The 19,980-nt window shown below is 35.5% G+C and overlaps 1 long non-coding RNA gene across 3 annotated transcripts in view; it reads left to right on the top strand.

The window, feature by feature from the left end:
• Positions 1-19,980, top strand: part of LOC125326335 — a 131,599-nt gene that overhangs the window by 46,879 nt on the left and 64,740 nt on the right. For all 3 annotated transcript variants that reach the window (XR_007203767.1, XR_007203766.1, XR_007203765.1), the window contains exon 8: positions 9,494-9,672. This is a non-coding gene — a long non-coding RNA (uncharacterized LOC125326335). The remainder of the gene's footprint in view (positions 1-9,493; positions 9,673-19,980) is intronic.

Raw genomic sequence — 19,980 nt, 5'->3', positions numbered from 1 at the left:
ATGCTCCTCTATGTCACTGACACTAAACCTCTTGAAAAAAATACTTGTGTTATAAAACCTATTGTTACCTGCCTGGTGTGTGCAACAAATTTAACAAATTATTGTGTTCAGTTAACGTTGTTTTCTAAGCTTAATCAACATAAAAGGCCACTAGTTTTATGTAATTTGGTCTTCACTAGCATGAACAATCCTCAATAAAACCACTGAAAATAGGACAGAAAATAGGACAGTTTAAAAAAAAAATTCCCAAACCCAACCAACAAACCTAACCAAAATTAACAAAAAGTTTTAACGAAAAAACTTTAAAAAACCCTAGCAACCTATATTTATATGTTCATAGCATACCTAAATCTCAGACCTGACATAAATTTTTCTTTTTAAATTATTGTTTTTTTTGGCTCAGTAGTAGTTTTACAACTTGTTGAAGATCACTTTCATGTTTGGAAATATTGACCAGAATACATTTTTCTTCTCTAGCTCTTGAAGAGGATACTTTCCTTTGAATTTCTCTGTCAAATTTAGACTTCTCTTAATGAAAATGGTTTCTGCTACATTTTTCAAAAGTCCCAGGGAAAAAGACAAAAACCAAAAAACAAACACAAAAAAACCAGCACAAGAACTTGAAAAGCTTTCTCTGACTTTTTAGCCAAGTATTCTGATGGCTACCAACTGGGTCATTACTGACAAGCTTGTATTTTTACGCTTTATCGCACCAATTGACACTCACAGACCCTAAAGAAGAGTAGCTGAACATCGAGCTGAGAAAGGGCACTTGTTCTGCCAAAACAAGCAAGGTGCATGGTGCAAAAGTGCTTTGACAATCAATTATTAAGAATCCGGAGATGACAACTCATATACACGTATGTAAGTCTATAACCTTTGAGCATTTAATCCCCAGGGATCACAGCAGACAGTGGCAGAAAGGATCAAGGTCACTGGTAATGAAGTCAACGTGATGGTGAAGACTAAATACAATCTAGTCTATCCCTAAGAAGGGAAAGCTTGCAGTGACTTTGTTTAACTCTGTAGTACTGTACATGAAAAAGGGCAAGTTAAATTTCCAAGTCCTTTTCTTGCCTTAGTTTAGAGAAGTCCATCCTGCTTCAGTTAATGTTTTTGTTACAAAGCAGAAATGTGAATTACTAAGCTCTCAAGTTCCAACGATTTATTTTTTCAAGCATCTCTTGCTTCCCTTCTTTATCCTTGACTGTCACCTCAAGACATATGAGTCTTATGAAGTCATTCAAAAACCAGGAAAAATTGGAAGTCTGATATTTGACTGTCAAACTGTGGTTTTTAAGCACAGAGGAAAATCCAAGTTGCATACTTGTATCACAGGGTGTTTGTATGAGAGAGAATTAGTACGATAATTAGTTATCCTCTGTGTTTTTAAAGATGGGTTGAAAATTTTCTTTACCTGTAGTGATATTGGAAATAAAATATTTTACTGTTGGTAGCTGAATGCAAAGTTAAAATTCAAGAGCTGGTGCTGCATATATTTAATTGTTCTTGTGCAAAATAGGCACTTCAATAAATGATATCACACTATATGTGTCTCAGCATGTCTCTACTATTTAGGCAATTTATTAAACCTATCTATAGTTACCTATATAGAATAATTAGCCCAATGATCCACTCTGATCACTGAAATGATCACTATCACAGTTAAGATCAAAAAATGTCCTTTCTAAAACATCAGTCCAAAATTCATAGGAGAAAATTAGGGCTGCAAAGTTCACCTACTGACAAGAATTCTGGAAATTATATACCACATGTACACAAACTTTGTTTTCATTCACAGTACTTTCAAAAAATGTAGCTCATTATAATGTCATGAGCTAGATTAGGTGTAAAATCAGGTCTTAAAATATATCAGACAGATACAAGCAGACAATCTATCTTTTTTGTTAAGATAATTCTCTCTTCCATTTCCTCTAAAAAAAAAAAGTTTGGTACAACAAATCTGAAAACTTGCTTAAAACCTCAAATGAAAGTGTTTTTTTTTTATAATTTAGAAAATACAAAGGAAACTACATTGTTTAGAAGGAGCCAAGAACTGTAATATCATTGCAAGAAAATTAAAGAAGACACTTGGTGTGACCTATGCAGTTGCAGTGTTTAACCATGTCAGTCAAGTCGTGTTCTGTGCATGGGCAGTACCTCATGAGACATTAAATACAAAGTTATGAACTCTGAATCAGAATTTACTATAAACTGCTATGGGCTGGGAGAAAAATTTGGAGAAGTATCACTACGTGTTTATTATGTTTTTACATTTTTTTCTAACAGGCAGGCACTATTAGTCACTGACTAATAGTCAGTGGCTGAGATTTTGGACTACATGGCTCCCTTTGAGTTCCTGATTAACTACAGCCTTTTAGGCCTTCTCTTGTCACAGGCCACAGACAGTACAAATGGGATTTGGAGTCACTGAAGCACCCCTTTTGTTTGCATTAGCAGATTTTGTAGTTGTGGTGGGAATAGAAGGGCCTCCTCCCTTGACAGCCCTCTTTCTCTAAGGAGTGGAAAGAGAATGGAAAAAGACAAGCCTACTGCTTGGGCATACTGGGGATATAAACTTCTCCTGAAGTATTTCAGAGTTGCTCCCTGGAACAAAAGGGGAGCAGGGAAAGGATGTCTCTCGGGAGTCATAATTCATGTTCCACTCTGCTTATTGAATGGGGCAGCTCCTTGAAAGATTCATAGATTTTAAGGTCATTTATGATTGTCTTCTCTGCCTTGTGTGACACAAGCCATAGAATTTCATCCCTTCAGTGTTGCTTTCCAACCCATTAGTATTATATATTACTCCAAGTATATATATACTTAATGATTCTCCAGTAATAAAAGAAATAAAAATTTAATGGCCATAAACACAGCAACTTTTCTAGGGCTAGTAAAGACCAGATAGCGTAGTGTCACTTGTCAAGTTTTAATTTGAGAGGAAAAATATATACCTAAAAATAATTTGAATGCCCCTGGTAGGCTTTCTTTGTGTAAATTGAAGGCAGTGAAGGGAAACAAAGAGGCCTGTCCTATTATCTCTCTGTTTGGGGAAGAGTATCCATTTTCCCATCTGTGCTGGCAGTGCCCTTTGCTGAGTTACTGCCACAGATGTAAGCAAAGGGGCACAGAGAAGGAGTAGAAGTGGCAGTATTATCATTGTAGAAGATGAATGTAGTGGCACTTCTAATTTATTTAGTATTCAGGATTTCGACTTTAATTAGGATTCTTTTGTCACATCATTCATCAAATGCACTTGAAAGAGATGGAAATTAACACCAAAGTTTCTGTTGCCTCAGGCATGCTTTTAGTACTTCTACTCATTTTGGTTTATTGTTGTTCAGATCAGTGAAATAGTTTAGTTGTGATAGTTCACTTAGCTGTAACTGGGTTTCAAAAGAGGTGGAATGCTCTTAACATGCTCTTAAAAAGTGATGGTTTGTGAAGCCACTGTAGCTCCTAAAACCTCCTTTATGAAAAAAAAGTTCTTTCTCTCAATCTTTCTCTACCTTTCTCTCTCTCCCCTTCCCCTTTTTTTATGACTGACCTCTGAGTTGTTAACGTATATCAGGTTTTACTCTAAGAAGTCATTTTTGATAAATTTGTTATGGCTAGAATGTTAGTAAATCACAGACTTACTTATAAATTGCACATGTTTAGAAGAAATAACTTACTTGCTGAAATAATTTCAGTTTGGATGAAGTTTAACATAGCTACAAAAATATTGTGTGCATGGGGAAAAGTTTGTATTAATTATTACTCCAGCTCCATGCCTGCCATTGTAAAATTAACACTGTTCTGGCACAACGGGAGCTGTGTTGATATATGGGTGCTCCTTATATTCAAAGCTTCCAGCTCATATAGCATGGGTCCAATCAGACATTTGAATGAAAAGAATGTGAACCTATATTGAAGTCTGAGACCACGCAACATATCAGCAAAGTTATTTCTGTCAGCACAAAAATCATTAGCCTATGCCCAAAAAATCATACTTCGTTGAAAATCAAAAGGTTTATTAAGCGAGTATTTCCGGGAGCTCTGTGACTAATGAAGCCTGGTTTATGCTGCTTGTGGAGATGAACTGCATAGTCTAAGCAAGTGCCAATTCCAGCAGTAAGTTCTCCTACAGTTTTGGGTTTTTGAAAATTCCCTTCTGCATTCACAGGTGTCCAGTGAGGTGTAATTTTGTATAGACTTTCCATAAGTAGTATCTTTCTCTCTCTCTCCTCCTCTCTCCCTCTCTCCTGGTTGCTGAAGTTCAGAGAAAATCAATAGCAAAGTTCAAAGAACTTTGCCTTTTTTTGCGCCATCTTCTCAATATGTACCTGAAAGTTAAACAGATAAAGAAGCAGAAACTTTTTCAGATATCCATATTTCATAGGAAATGTTGCTCATACACAATCGGTAATACTTTGGGATATTTAAAACTGGCATTCCTATTATCAAACCTTTTAAATAGGTCTGGAATATGTTTCCAGCTTTTCATTTACATTACAGGAGCTAGAAATTATATTTCAATAAGGCAGACATTCTATTAGAAAACATTTGATGTTGCATGTTAGATGTTCTGAAAGGTTTTAACAATCCCAAGCCTAAAGCACAGTAGTGCTTTAAAATCAAAGATAGGTTTCTACTCTACAAAATGTTTAGCAAAGTTTTTAGGGGAGCCATAAAGCGATAAATAAGAAACATTTGAGAAAACTAGAATTACCTATAAGCTCATCCATCCTGGCTGAATCAGGTAAACATTTCAACTAACATTAAGTGGGAGCAAGACCAAACTCCTTACAGGTTTTTGAGCACTACCAAAGAAACCAGACACTTTGTACACCATCATTCAAAGACAAGAAACTAACGAGTTTCAGTACCCTTTCTTTGCCCTCACTGACTTCTGCAGTATATAAACCCTGAAGTATAGTACAGTATTTCTAAGAACTCAAAATACGTATTTTAGTTATAATGCTACTAAAAATGTCTCCATGTTTAAGGAAATTCAGCTAGTTACAGATTGTTTCAAATAAGTGGTGCTCTTAAACACAAGTATTTTGGTGAAATAATAATGGAGATCAGTTTAGTCTTAAGGAAAAACCTTGGCAACAGGAACTGGTGGCTAAAAGATCTCCTTTATAATAGGACATCACAAATGCACATTTTGTGGGTGCCTAAAGCCAGTTCTGAGTATAAATAAACTGTAGCTCTGAGAATATTATCTATGCCTTGTACTTCAGAGCTGTCAGTCAGTATTTTTGATCATTAGCCATCTGTGATTATCTTAATTTTTGCCAGCAGGAGAAGGAAATCTTTTCCACCAGGGAGCTCTGTTATTACAATATAATTTATATGTAAAGAGCTCATTTCATTAGAGGGAAAAAAACACCAACTTTTTACATAGGTTTCATGGGGTTTTTTTAGTTTAAAAGAAACTTTTAGCATTAATTATTTTGCTTTCTTTTTTTTATATATATATATAAATATCCTTGGCATGGTCCATGTAAAAACAATTAACATCATATTGGTGGATTAACAATAACTCTGTCTTTATTTTAGTTTTTGTTTAACATCCATTATGAAAGATTAAGAAACTGAGTCAATCACAGACCTGAAGCATTTAACTAGAGAAATTACTACTTTTTAGTTTCACTCAAAATTATTGTACTTGAGAACCTAACAATGTCTTTACACATCCCAGTTAAAATTCTTAAAGGGTCATTTTAGATTTCCCTCCCAATTGTCTGTTCAAGGAATGATTTTACAGTGACCTTGTTTTTAGAAAGACTTGCTGAAATGAAAATGCTGCACCTGCCTGATCTACTAAAATGAAACACTGCCTGTTGTAGTATAAAGCCCTATTTTTATTGGTGTTGTAAATGCTGACATTATAATCCGAGTAAATGCCTTCATAAGGACACTAATATAAAATAAATCACTTTATAAACTTTACTTGGGTAATTCTAGCTTTTTTACAAACTATCCCAGTTTGTCAATGGTGCTGAGAATCTGCTGTCGCTATTTTGACCTCAGGTATTTATCATCTTAAAATTGGAAAATATTCAGGTGAACATTAAAATAAAATCAGAATCAGTATGACTGTCTGCGCAAGATGCCTATGTTTAATATCCTCAAAAGACGAGGGTTTCATAAGTGTACATGCAATGAAAATTGACTACTGAATTTTAATTGCCCTTTTTTTATATAACTAAGTTTTGAGGCTGTGACTACATTACATTCTCGAACTTACATTATGTATTTGACTTCTGAATTTTAATGAATTCCATGATCTAACATATAAGGTCAGATGAATAGTCACTGTCAATTATACACAAACTTTAGCATTAGCAGAGCGTTTCTGGTCTGCTCTATCTGATCATATGGATTTGTGACATAGAGATATGTTGCAGATAACAGCTTTTCCAGCATCTTTAATCAGTAGGATGAAGTGCATTTTAGTAAACAGTGCGAGAATCGGTTATAAAAGCTCTCTAATTAAAAGAAAAATACTCACATTTTGAAGACATATACTTTTTCTCTAGTTACAGTAAGAGGCAACCAGCAAGGAGGAAAAAGATATATGTAAAAAGGAAGAAAATTTTGATGCCACATTTAATTACTGGTACTAACAATAACAGTTGGACTCAGTGTTCAAATCTTGCATTCCCAGCTACCTTGGATTTGCACATCCATATCACCTCACTAGTGCACCAAGCGATTCTTCACATGAAGATCTCTAAGCAATAACACTAATGGAAAACATTTCTTTTCCCCCCTCCTCAACCTCTTTTTTGACATCCAGCAAGGGACCTTTTTTTCAGCATTTTCAGTGCTGTGTAATACAAGATTCTCTCTTCACAAACATGTAGAAAGCTACACTATTTGTAAAACTCACCAAAAATAAATATATGAGGCAAATTACCTGTCTTGAGTACCTGATGATCACACTCACACTACAAACAATGGAGTGGGATGTAGGGAGATTGGCTGCCTCAGGCTTGCTCTTGTCCAGTGCCATGAGGTGACAGCACTCCTGTACCTTCAACTCTGAGCCAGTTTTGTTCAGAAGGAACCAAATCCTGTGCAACCCACAGAAAAGTAAAGTGGAACAGCTGGGACATTCACTTCAGGAGAGCAGGGAATATCCAAAATAAAACGCTAGTACAGACACACACCTTCACTGAAATTGGCCAGTGAGTATGTTGATATAAGGATAGGAATATTTAATGTAGCTACGTCACAAATATATTATAGCATAAAAAGTGACAGTTAAAAAGTTTAATTAAAATAACATTATCTAAGCACCTCTGAACATATGACAAGTTTTGGATAAAATACCTATTGAAAAATGCAACAGCTTGTGAATTGTATAGCTAACAGAGTAACAGAAGAATTGAACAGTACAAGGCTTTCTGCATTTTTTAAACAAAACTGCCTTCATAAAGTGTCCTGGTTCTGTTAAACAACTTGGGGCAAGCTAAAAGTAATTCACTTCTTACGTCTTTATTGCCAAATTTGATTTGATTTGACTGAATCTATATTTATCCTCATGTGTCTCCTGGAGCACTTGTGAACTTTCATAATTCCAGTCTATCAGGACAAATCTGCAAGTTAAAAAACTCACTTTTATCAGCAGGTATTCAATGAATGGCAGGTGGCAAATAAAGCACTTAATGGATTGTTTTAATTGCATTTCTCTCCCATCTTCCAGAACTTGAGAAAGTTTTAGAAAGCTGGAGAGGAGCAGGATGGGTTTATTTTCTTCTTTGATTTTGTTCCAACACAGCCTGCTTTCAGAAAAAGAAACTTGCTGATAGAATTTCATTGCCTTTCATGTATGGATGATATTTAAACTGGTACAACAAAGGGTATATTGTAGTGCAGCAAGAGATGTACATCACAACAAGTATGAAAGTAAAGAGTTAAATTTGCTGTACCAACTCAAGTACATAAAGAAGCTTTTAACCTAAGTCAGTTGGCAAGGAGTGAGAACAAAATTCTTTTCACCTGGAAATTAAATAGAAATTAAAGTTAACAGGTTTAGCTATAGCTATGTCTTCTGCCATTGGTTCATTTCATAGAATTAAGTTAATACAGTGCTACAAGAAAATAATTAACTGGAAAGTTCAGTGTTCAACTCAAACCCTTTTTTTCTCTTCACTATTTTCTTACACGTTCCTTGTTTTGTGCGACAAAGAGAGCACAGAAGAGAACACACACCCTGTATTAATGAGTATTTGAGGTTGGGAGAGCCCAGATCAGAACATACATTCCTCGGTGAATGAAGCCGCTGAAGTTTCCTAACATAATCTTTGTCTGTGACTACAGCAATTTTGAAAACCACCTAATTTCAAAATAACCATGCTCGATATCTTTATTTTCAAGGATTTTGACTGAGATTTCTAGATCTGAGAAATTTAGTCTGTGAAATACCAACTGTTTTCATGGGAACATGTGAAGGAATGTTTTGGTGTATATTTGCAGCAAGAAGCTTTATTGTGTAACAATTTCATGCTGATGAAGTATCTCTATAGAACCATAGAGATAGTGTAGTCTGGAGATATGATCAGACTGAGGATCAAGGGTTAGAAGTGCACCGTCCTTGCTTAGTCTTCTTTGCCAAGTGAGGTGAGTGATACTTGGTTGTTTTTAATACCATGAAAAGCCTTAGGCAGTGAGATTGTGATGCAGAAAAATTAAAGGAAAATATATCGATAAATTAATCAACTAAAAAAAGTGAATCTGGAACTTGAGTTCTCCCCGTTGTTCAGAATTGACATGGAGACAGTGAGACTGAGGCCTGTTTCATTTTTTGAGTTTTAATTGTCCAATATTGGACAGCATGAATTTCTGCAATGCCCAGTTGGCATTGAGGCATTTGAAAGAGCCTAAAAGGGTATTCACCCTAGTGTGTCATCCAGTACCAAACAACAAAAAGTGTTGATCTGAGAATAATCGTTTTCTAAAATCAGGAGTGAACCAGCATTTCGGGCCAACAGTTCAGGGCAACTTGGAGATTTTCCATGAAGATAAGACAGGGGTTGGCTCTATTCTTCTCTATTTGTTTTCTTCCCTCTACCCTCACCCAGCTTTACAACTCTTCTCCATGCCTCTTACTCTATGGAACTTGAAGGTATACTGTGTCTTCTATGGGGAGAAGTACTTCATTCGAGTTTTCTGAAGTGATGTTAATATTTTATGTATTTGTTTAAGATCTAGCCATTACATATCCTAGCCTTTAGAGTTTAAACATAAATTCAAATCCTTAGAAAAATTATTTTGCAACAACTTAACTTGCCCATCCAATGTTCATTTGTTTCATATGTCTCAGTTAACTGTTAGGTACTTGGGAAAGACCTGGGATTCTACATCCCAGAAAAAAGTCAAAAGAGACAATTTCCTTGAGAAAGCTTGACAGTGTCCTTTTCCTCAGGTTCTGAGAGGTGAATGATGTGTGAAGAGATGTGGACTGATGTGTTTTCCTTTCCATTTTCATTTACAGGTATAATCCCCTGAAGATGGAGGAAAGTTTCTCCCGTGGTTCAAGTGCTAACCTAGGACTTGGAAGAGAAGGGTTCAATGTCCTGCTGTGCTGCAGACTTCTGGAGCAAGCAGTGATATTTCATTTCACCATCCCTGACAAAGGCATCAGTTCATCTCTATTACAGGGATTTTATTCAGGTAAAAAATTGCAAATATCAATGTTCTTAAGAAGATTACATTTAAGGTATACTTATATATAAGAATTTATCTAGATGCCTCTATATTTAGTAATTTTAGCTAAAGATGGTAGCCTTTATTCAAGTCTGAGTTTACAGTGTTCACTATATTAGGAATTTTTCTTGACTATGTATGAAAAAACAAAAGAGTTATTACTCTGGAACTTAACAAGATACGTTTATTCCGTGGTAAAGGAGGAAGTTTATTTCCAAGGCCAGTAGCAAGCAAATGTATTATTTAAAAAGGAAAGAAAATACAGCCTGCTGGGTATTCCTTTGCTTAGAGGAGTTCTTTGTATTTACAGTCCTAGAAAAAATATTTCCTTGTAAAACATTCAGTAAATACTTAAAAGCATACAACATTCCTGCTTACTGAAGGGAGGCAACAGAGAGATTACTCAAAGGAGAACTGAAACAAGAAATAATAACATATAATGGGGAAAATTCCTACCACTGTAGTTCAAGAGAAAATGGTCTCCTTCGAAAGATAATTAAGAACTTTGGGGGACCGAAATCACCTTCAAGGGACACTCTGGGACACATTTGGTTTCTGAATTTGTGTGTCTCAATTTTGCATGTAAAGTTGGGTCATTATGATTTAGCCCATTTCCGTCTTACCTCTGTCTTATTTTACTATTGTTTGAAAAATTTATCCAGTGTGATATAACTGCACTAGCTGTGGCTCTCTTTCATCTCCAAAATCCTCATGCTCTCCTCCTCCAAATTTGTTATTAACAGTTCTACTAATGAGTCACTGTGAAATCATTTCACAGACGTGCTCTGAAACGCTCAGTGTACTCAAGAGCAGGAGAATTATATGTATTTTATGACACTGTAGGAAGTTTTTAAAGGATTTGAATTATTTCTTACTTCTGTCTTTTTCTTACCTTAATGAGAAAAAGTAAGAAAAATCCAAACAAAACAACCACACACTTTCCCACATTCCCCCTTTCAATTTCTCCTCAGCAAGACTACAATTATCCAGAGCTGATTTTCCTAAAAGAGTCCTCCCTGACTATGTTGGACAAATGTCATGTCCCCTGGCTCTCTCCATCTTGTAATGAAAATAGACCTATTGCCAGCTACACCTTGCTGATTGCTTCCTACCTGCTGTTAAGGATAATTTGTGCAGTGTAAATGAAGACTTCAGTAGCTGCTGCAGGAAAAAAAAGCTACAAAAAGGGACTGCTATTCAGCACTCACATAAAATAGCCAATAAAGAAGCAGTTCTGATTAGCTGAAAATATGTAAGGTGTATAAAATATATAAAAGATCTTCAAGTTTTCACAATTTTAGTTATACCAGACATCATACAGAAATGTTTTGCTCTGAAAAATGGATCACATACATTTGCATCTTTTCATTTGTCTGATCCTATATCAAGAATTTTTGTGTATTTGTTTTCTTCCTTGTTCTGTCAAATATTTACTACTGGATTGCTTCCTTTTGTTTGAAAGTAAGCAATAAAAGGAATTTGCGAGTGTTACACTGCAGAATATTGTGACCATTTGGAATGCAGATGTTCATATTTGCTATTTTCCCCCAAATATACTCTCAGATAACCTCTTACCTCTGAAGGACTGAAAGAGACAGAGGCATTACATGTGCATTACAGAAAATGGTGAGTTGGAGTAGGAGACTTAAATAGTGACAGTTCCAGACAGCAAAGCTGTCTGCTGTGTGTGACCTCAGATCCACCTGGTTTGCTCCATCTCTGCTACGTAGTGGGTCATGCTGCCTTCTGCTTGTCCCATGCTATGAGAACAATATGATACCTATGTGGGTGCAAGAGCATTTATCATATCTTTTTGCCCATTGAGTGTGTAGATAAAGGCAAGCATATTATTTGTAACCATTGAATGACTGCTGTTTCATTTTACCTCCATTTTCTTGACACAGCCGGGGATTTAATTGAAAGGTACAGGGTGCAGAGGGGGAAACAGTCACTAAGAAACTAGCTGCCACTAAGGAAATACATTGTTCTCCTACTGGAAACCAAATGACAATTCCTAGATTAGACAGTCAATGTACTTTCTAGACTAACAATTCAGGTATGTTTGAATAATTACATAACCTTTTACCTGCAAGGACTCATACAGCTTTCATTTCTGTCTTCTGCAAAGAGAGAAGAAAAGAACTACATCAATAATCAGTGTATTTTATATTTCCTATCACTCTATCCCTTTTACATTCTCATGAGTTGGGATTATCTCCACACACATTTCCCTTTTGTCTGTGAAGAGTAATACTTGAGGCATCTGCTAACACTAGTTTAAAATACTTTCTGCTTCCTGACAGCTAGTATTTCATCTTGATCCTCACTAATTATCCTTCCAAATTTGTCTCTTTTCACACTTTTTACCAGCCTAGTCAACAAAATATTTAGACATTGTAAAATGCTGGTCCTGCTTCCAAGTTATACAGTTCTTTAACATGCCTAGACTCCCTCTTCTCAAATTGCTTTAGCTCTTTTCACCTATAAAAATGTAATAGTCTAATTCATAATGCTTTTTCTGAGGTTCAGTAAAAGACCCCTTTAAAAGACTACCACCAACCAAACTGCAAATCTTTTGTTCACAACAGCAACTCACCAAAATGAAAACAAACCCACAAAGCAGTCTGAAGTGCCCAAAACCTTCACACCCACAACTGCAATCTTTCAGGCAGAGAAATTAAGCAAATGTTTCAAGTTTTACTGAGCTCCCAGACGACTTGAAAGGTCCTGAAAGATCTGAAAGGCCCTAATCTCTTTTGGGAATTGATCAACTTTCTTGCTTTTCAAGCTTCAGCCTACCAATTCAACAATGCTGGAAGACTCTCAGCTCCATCCTTCATTCATACCCCAGCAGGCCAAGCAGTGTTTGTGGGTTTTCCAGTTAACTCTTGACTTTTCAACACAGCAGAATTCATCAAGAGTTACAGAAAGATTTTATTTTATCAAAATAAGTGAACTTTTTACATTTGTTGTTCAGTGTTTGATGAGTTCTGGAAAGGGAACAAAGGACGGTTTAATTTGTTTCATGTCTCTTCCAATGAGCAGTGCCCAGGAAGGACATCACTTCTGAAGCAGAACTGTAAGCAGCATTGCTCCTGCCTTGAATAGGGGAGAGGTTTATCTTTGTTTTTGAGGTTCTTCTGAAGTGTCCATAGTCCAGAAGTGCATTTCAGTGCACGGGATGTCATTTCTATGCAGTTGTAATCACAGTTCTTGGAAGCTCTGGGACCCAGCAGAGTGGGATTTTGTTTCCATTCCCAGCCATTTTTGCTAATGAGAATATTTTTGTTTACCTGCTGGTGGTAGAATGAAAGATTCAAAACAGTAGTTGTTTTTCTTTTGGATTTACAGCAGTTTTATCCATCTCTCAAAGATTAAGTTAGGGAGACATTTTTTAAAAAGTAGTTATAGTAGTAGTGGTAGTAATAATAATAATAGTATCAGCAGTAACAAATACTAAGAATAATGAAACTAAGCCAGTGAGTTTTGCATGCATTGAGAGAAAAAGGACAGCAGCTGTCACTGCTGTTAAGAATAATTTATATATTGTCTATTGTCTGATTTCTCCTTCTGGGGTTATAAGTGTTGACAAGTTAACATCAGGGCAAAGGTACATTGGGCTGTCAAGTTTCTATTTTCTGCTTCTTGCTCTTCCACAAAGTGCTACAGAGAATGATTGATTTGATTTTAAAGAGTTCAGTTACATCACAGTGACACAGTCTTCAATATGAATTAAAAGAGTAAAATTGTTTGTTTAACTTGTTTTTGTGTTGACAGGATCTTTGCACTCCAGGCAATCACTTTGTTTTCCTTACAGCTTTGTTCTTTAGCCACCCCAATGTGGAATGTCACTCAACCTTGTCATATGTTTTTTCTTTATGCTCCTTATTAGTCCCTACCATTCTTTTCAGGAATCTAACAAATGTGGATACCCTTTATCAGTCAGTTGCTCTGCTTTTTTGTTATTTTAAGCTTCTTCTCCCAATGCTGTTAAAGGAGTTTCTTAGTGGACATCAACTTTACTTCATTGATACCAGTTAAGATACCAGTTAAGCCTTTGAGTGATCACTAGTGTGATCATTTAATTAAATTTCTGTAGACATCCCACATGAAAATTACACATTTGAACCCACAGTTAACAGTCACCCACAATTTAATTTTAACTCAGCTCTAAAGTTTTTGAGGGCTTTAGGAAGTGATAATCCCATTAGGGGTCTTGCTGAGCTTGAGCTCTTTCTGAAAATGAGATCTAAATGTTTTCAGAATAAAATTTAGGTAATCATCCAAAATTTTGAGCATCTTTCACACACAGAACCGTCTCACTGAACCTTTCCAGTCTCATCTCCTGCATATACCTTTTTAATCTCTGTCTTACCACCTCTTCTATACTCATTTTAGGATGGCATTCAAATTCATATGTGCATCAGCTGTTATTTTAATATATACAGAGAGCTGAGATGACATATCAAAAGGAATGCAGAAATAAAAATATATAATCCAGAACTGAAGACATCATAAACCAAAGGTTTTCAGGCAAATTATGTATGATACAGGAAGGCTCAGACATGATGTGATGACCTAAATTAAATTTCTGAAGAAGGTCAGGAAAAATTTGTGTGGAAGCAAAAATTACAGGCTTACTCAGAAACACAAATATTAAGCAAGTATTGTTGTTGTGGCTTGTTTAGTATTTTTTTCTCTTGAACTTTGTGGCTGCTCATATATAAAAGTTAGAAAATGGATTGTGAAGCCATCACAAAAAAGTGTAAAAATCTATTGTAAGCATATATAGGTCCTTATTCATGTAATTATTTAACTGTACTTAAATCTCAATGATGTAAGTTAGTTTTAACAAATACTTAGCATCAAAGTAGTGTAGACTGGTTAGTAGCAGAAATGAAGAGTTAATCGTTGTCTTTTCTCAAAAATAGGACCTTGAAAGGCTAGGCTTTTTCAAAACTATGTAGTTGGAAAGACATTTTCATCCTAGCAAAGTTCTACTGTTTGCAGCTGCATTTTTGCTGATTCTCTGAAGTCAGAGTTAATTGATAGACAATTTGGCCTGTAGACTTTAAATAACATACTGAAAATCTCTGTTTTGGGGAGAGGCGGGTTTAAAGTTAATTATTCCCCCAAATGACTTTTTCCAACTGAGTACTAGAGCTGGCAAAAATATTGCCATTGAATAAGGCTTTATTTCTGTGCATTTTTTTTTTTTTTTTTTTTGGTCTAGAGTCTAAGACGCTGAAAGTTAAAGTCCTTTTCCTGGGATGGGATACATTTCTTGTCCACAATGAAATATAAGCTGCTGATTAGCTCATATTTTTTATTTTGGCTACCTGATCTTCTCCAGTTCACTTTTCAAAGACAGATTAGAAATCTGGGTTAAGTAGGCACAATTCCTAAATAGGAATAGCTAATTATGGGATTCTGCTTTTGATCCCAGACTTTTTAGTCTCTTCAGCATTTCTGATCTGTACTTTTATATTTGAGTGTAAACAGCTTTTTCATTCTTCATGTCTGTGACTTTCTTTTCTCTACTTTAAACCAGACTCCCTCTGAGCTGGAAGGCAGGTTTCATTGAACACCTGAGACCCTGCACTGTGGCCTTTTAGTTAACTAAGAGATCTTCTAATGTTTTTTTCCCATAGTGTCAGCATTTTTCTCTGACAGCTTGCAATTTAGCTCATTTCTATTTTTTTTTTTTACTTTTAAAATAATGATTCAATAATATTATGAACCAGATTAGAACCTATTTTCTTCACATCTTTGCCTCTTATGGTAAATTATTTCCATATTTCTCAGTAACAGCTGCTTCTTGCTTCAAAGCAAGATTTGATTTCTATGGCAAATACCACAACTTCAAGGAATGTTTTTGCCTTTTTTTTTCTTTCTTTCTTTCCACTAAGCTTAAACTGGAAATCCACATCAGTTTTTAGATATGCTCTGTAAATAAACCTCCATAGGTTTTCTTCTAGTTTGTCTGAGCTTCCCTCTTTTTCCCCTCAACTCTCTGATCAAAAGGACATAAACTCTGCAACATGCTTTCCCTGGGTTTCTAAACCCTAGATTCTTTTGAATTTTGCCATTTATGTACCTCTCAAGTTGTATTCATGTTTCATTTGCTTTAAAATTAAGTGGAAATTCACAAATAGATTTTCATGTGGCTGTCTTAAATGAAGGGTGGTGGTTAAGACCATACATTTTTAGATGCTTTAATAGAAGTTAAATATTAATTATCTAGTCTCTAATATAGTCTGGTGATGACATAGCCCTAAATTTAAAACATGCACCTATTGAAATATGTATGGGCCTGCTTCAATATGCTTAGTGTTGAAGCATAAAATGGGAACAATTAATTAAATAATTCACGTCAGATGTTTAGAGATAACAATTATCTGTCATTCTTATCTATTGTAATTTTGTTCAAATTGAATGACAAGGCATAAATGTTAACTCTTGCAGGAGAGGTATAATATTATTTTCTAATTATTTTTTGTTGTCTTTATATATATTATAGATATAAATGTATATATATATTACATATAGATTCATGTTTGCTATTGATTCATTGCATTGAATTCCAACTTTAGAAAGTGAGGTTTTGTCATAAAACAACAAGCCGATTGTTTTTACAACTATTCACAAGGGAAAAAAGCCACTCAACAACATTGTTTCCAAAGAAGTCAGAGCTATTGTTTTCAGATTCAATAAGCTCTATTTTCTTTGTCCACCCACTTCTGAAAATAGGCAGAAAGTCTGGTACTTGTCTGCAGCAGTTTGGTTTCAGTATATTAAAAAGTAACAATTCTAAATTGAGAATATGTTCTGAGTTCTATGTTTCAAATTTGAACATCCTCAAATTTGTATAATTTTGAGCCAATACAGATAATATAAGGCCTGAACTGTGACTTTTAATTTATCAGGAAGCCTGAGTTTTCCAAATCAGATCAGTGTTTGGTAAAAAAATAAGCATTTTGCTTTTCTTGTTTGCATTCATTTGCATTGCACCATATTTGCAATTTGTAATTAATTTTGTAGTCTATTTTTTCCTGGAGTACTTCTCAGTTTATTATTATTATTATTATTTAATATAGCCTGTGGAACACTGAACACTGATTAAGTGTTGTATGCTTTCTGTTATCTCTGAAGCATAACCGATGAAGTATTGTGAATTTGGCACTGTGCAATGTAGCATTTTGCTTGCTGTGCAGCACTAACAAACAATACATCAGTAGTCATGCCTGTCTCTCATTTAAATGCAACCTCAGAGTCACACTGTGTGTTACAAATATCTGGGAGCTGTGTGATTAGTTAACATCTTTTGCATAACCTTAAAATTATAGCAAGTTCTCAGGAGATAATTAGCTTTCTGGATACCTTTAGTGATATGAACTCTGCCTTAGCAATGGTGGGTACTGTGTGTTCCACTGCTCCAAGGAAGGGTGGCATGAAAATGCCTTTAAAAATAGGTTAGGTGTCTTTTACATTAAAAACTAAAATCAAAAGAAAGAGAGAGATAAAGAAGTCCTCGTTTTTTTATTTCTTGCTATCAGGATTGCTTTTGCTCCCTATCTTTTGTGTTCTTTCCTCTTTTGGCAGCTCTTCTAGTGTAAATAAAGGGTGTTCAGCAGGCACCAGCCTCCTTTACTGAAATCTGCTCACCTCTGTCCCAGAGTTCATGTCTCATATGCTAGCTGTGAGTAAACAGATAAAATACATCACAACTGGATAATCAGGAGGATGTGATATGATATTTTTCCTTAGCAAAAGCTTGAGGCTTCAGTTCGTTGTACAGATTTATGGAAAGCAATGTTTTCCAAACATTCTCCAAATGTTTTTTGTCTCTTGAAATAATTCCCCAGCCATATCCATGTGCAACATTTTAAAGCTTTTGATCCTGCTTTGAAAAGGCTATTCTAAGCCTTCAGTGTTTACAATATTCTCTTTTAGCACTGGAAGTATCTGTATAATAACCTCAAAATTAAAATGTTTTGGAAGCTTCTAAATATAAGTTATAACTGCAGCTGTCAGGAAACAGGATTTTGACAAAATTGAACTTGTTAAAGGAAAGTATCAATTTTGATTAAATTTGCTTGAAAGGTGTTTTCTAATTTGAAACAAAGCAGTTCAATAGGCTCACAGCTTTCTCTACATTTATTGGAATATAATGTTGCTGTTTGTTTCAAAATTATTTTTCATTTTGAGGTTCACTGGTAACTATGATATAATTTATACCCAAGAACTGAAGTCTTTTTGAAACATTTTGACCTTATTTCTATTGAATTTTAAATACATTCTCCCCCACCAAAAAACAGTTTTGTAAGAAACATTATTTTGATTCTATGTGGTCAAATATTTTTCTGAAAGGCCAATTTTTGAATTCTAGATTTAATAAATTCCCTTAACACTTTTTCTGAAATATAAACAGTTGGTATAGCTACACTGATTGTGCAAAGATGTAAGCCTGAACATGTCTTAAATCACATTGATCAAATTGAAAAGCTCCCACCAGTTTTGTGGATTTTCATGCAGTTATCTTTTCCAGGGATTGTATTGCCCATCTGATTTGGTAGTCAATCTTTAGCTTTACTAGCCACCATTGCTCAAAAGGAGCTTTACTAGGTTTCTGAAGGTCTAGTGTGGAAAAAATGAAGACATATAGGCACAGACAGGTCCAAAAAGCATTGAAAATTCAAGATATACCATCAAAGAGGAACTGAAGACATGGCCTGTAAGTGATGGAGGGGGGACACATAATCAATTTCTTACCTGGAGAGACAAAGTAATAACACTCTGGTGAATAGCCTACTTTTCCAAAACAAGCAAACAGAAAGGAATTGTTTCTTAATATCCAGATGCTTGACTGAGGATCCTGCAGGCATTCCAAGGATCACTCTTTTGTAGCAAGAAATACGGCTTTTCAAGGTTTCCCCCTCTCTGCAAATAACTATAAAGCAAGTGTGTAGCCAAATTAAACTCCCCATGGCAGAATCCCCGGTTGGGCAGCCAGGTTCCTTCCACAGGGTACAGCAGAGTGAGACATCCCAGAAACTGGAATAGTGTAAGATGTGTGAGGCTGCCTGCAGCTGAGGAATTAATGAATGGACAGGACAAATCACCAAAGTTTACAGAGCTTCATGACTTCTGAGGCTCAAAATCCCCTCATATAGATCATGTAAGGTCTATTTTGAGGTACCTGATATGTGCTCACTCATGCCTATTAAAATGCAACAAGAGGGTGAAGAGCAGCATTGCCCCATGTGCATGCACTTCTCAAGTGAATAGTTAATTAAATTGCGAACAGAGGACCTGCCTGAGACTTCCAAGCTCACCTTACCCAGGTCTTAACCACTATCTTCTTCAGAGCAGGTTCAAATATGACTCATAAAGCTCAAATGTTCTACAGAAGACAGTTGAAGATTTTCTGAGCATGAGAGAAAGGGAAGAAGATGGGGTTTAGCTCTGTAGCTGAGCATCAGCTTGTAAAATAGAAGATCTGATGTCAACCCTTTTCCCTCAAAACTGTTTCTGTGCTTTGTAGGAGTGAGATAATACCATTAATTAGAACTGCATTCCAGATGTTTTTCTCTGTCACTGCCATTCCCTTTCTGCATTTCTGTAGCCTACATAAATTATATATTCATTTGATAAAAGAACTAAAACAAAACAACCCTACATAAATCCCATTTTTGATATTTAAGTATGTACTGGGCCTGAACCCGAGGGTATCAGCTATTGAAAATTTCCTGATTCATGTCAAAATCACTGGGCTGATTGCCTCTACTTTTCCAAATTGTAAACATTTACTTTTTCTGTCTTATGTCCTTACATGTAAAATGGGAATAAAAGAACACCTTTTCCTTTTTGTTTTTTTTAAGCTGGAGTTTGTTAACTGTGGTAATTGAAGGTACCTAAAATCATTTTACTCATATTCTCCACAGAGATCAGTAAGCAAGTGCCAAGCGCAAAAATACTTCTCTGCTTTCCAAGCTGGAGCTGACTTGCTAAACTGAAGGACACACTCTCTAGTCCATTACCTTGTCCTCCATAGTCCTCCATATTTTACATTTTTGTCAATAAAAAATAATGTACAGTCAGAGTGTGAAATTTTCTTCTGTATGAAAGGCCAACAAAAGGCCCATGCCTCACCAGCCCTATAGAGGAGAGTGACACCTCAACAGACCAGTCAGTGCTAATGGTTAAAAAATGGGACATTCAGAGCCTATGTGTCAAATATGTAGGGCAAAATTCTTGACCCTGACTGTCAGTCTT

This window comes from Corvus hawaiiensis, chromosome 1 (genome assembly GCF_020740725.1).
Source record: "Corvus hawaiiensis isolate bCorHaw1 chromosome 1, bCorHaw1.pri.cur, whole genome shotgun sequence".
Taxonomy (NCBI): domain Eukaryota; kingdom Metazoa; phylum Chordata; class Aves; order Passeriformes; family Corvidae; genus Corvus; species Corvus hawaiiensis.
The sequence above is the reverse complement of the archived record's forward strand: the minus strand, read 5'-3'. Positions and strand labels throughout refer to the sequence as shown.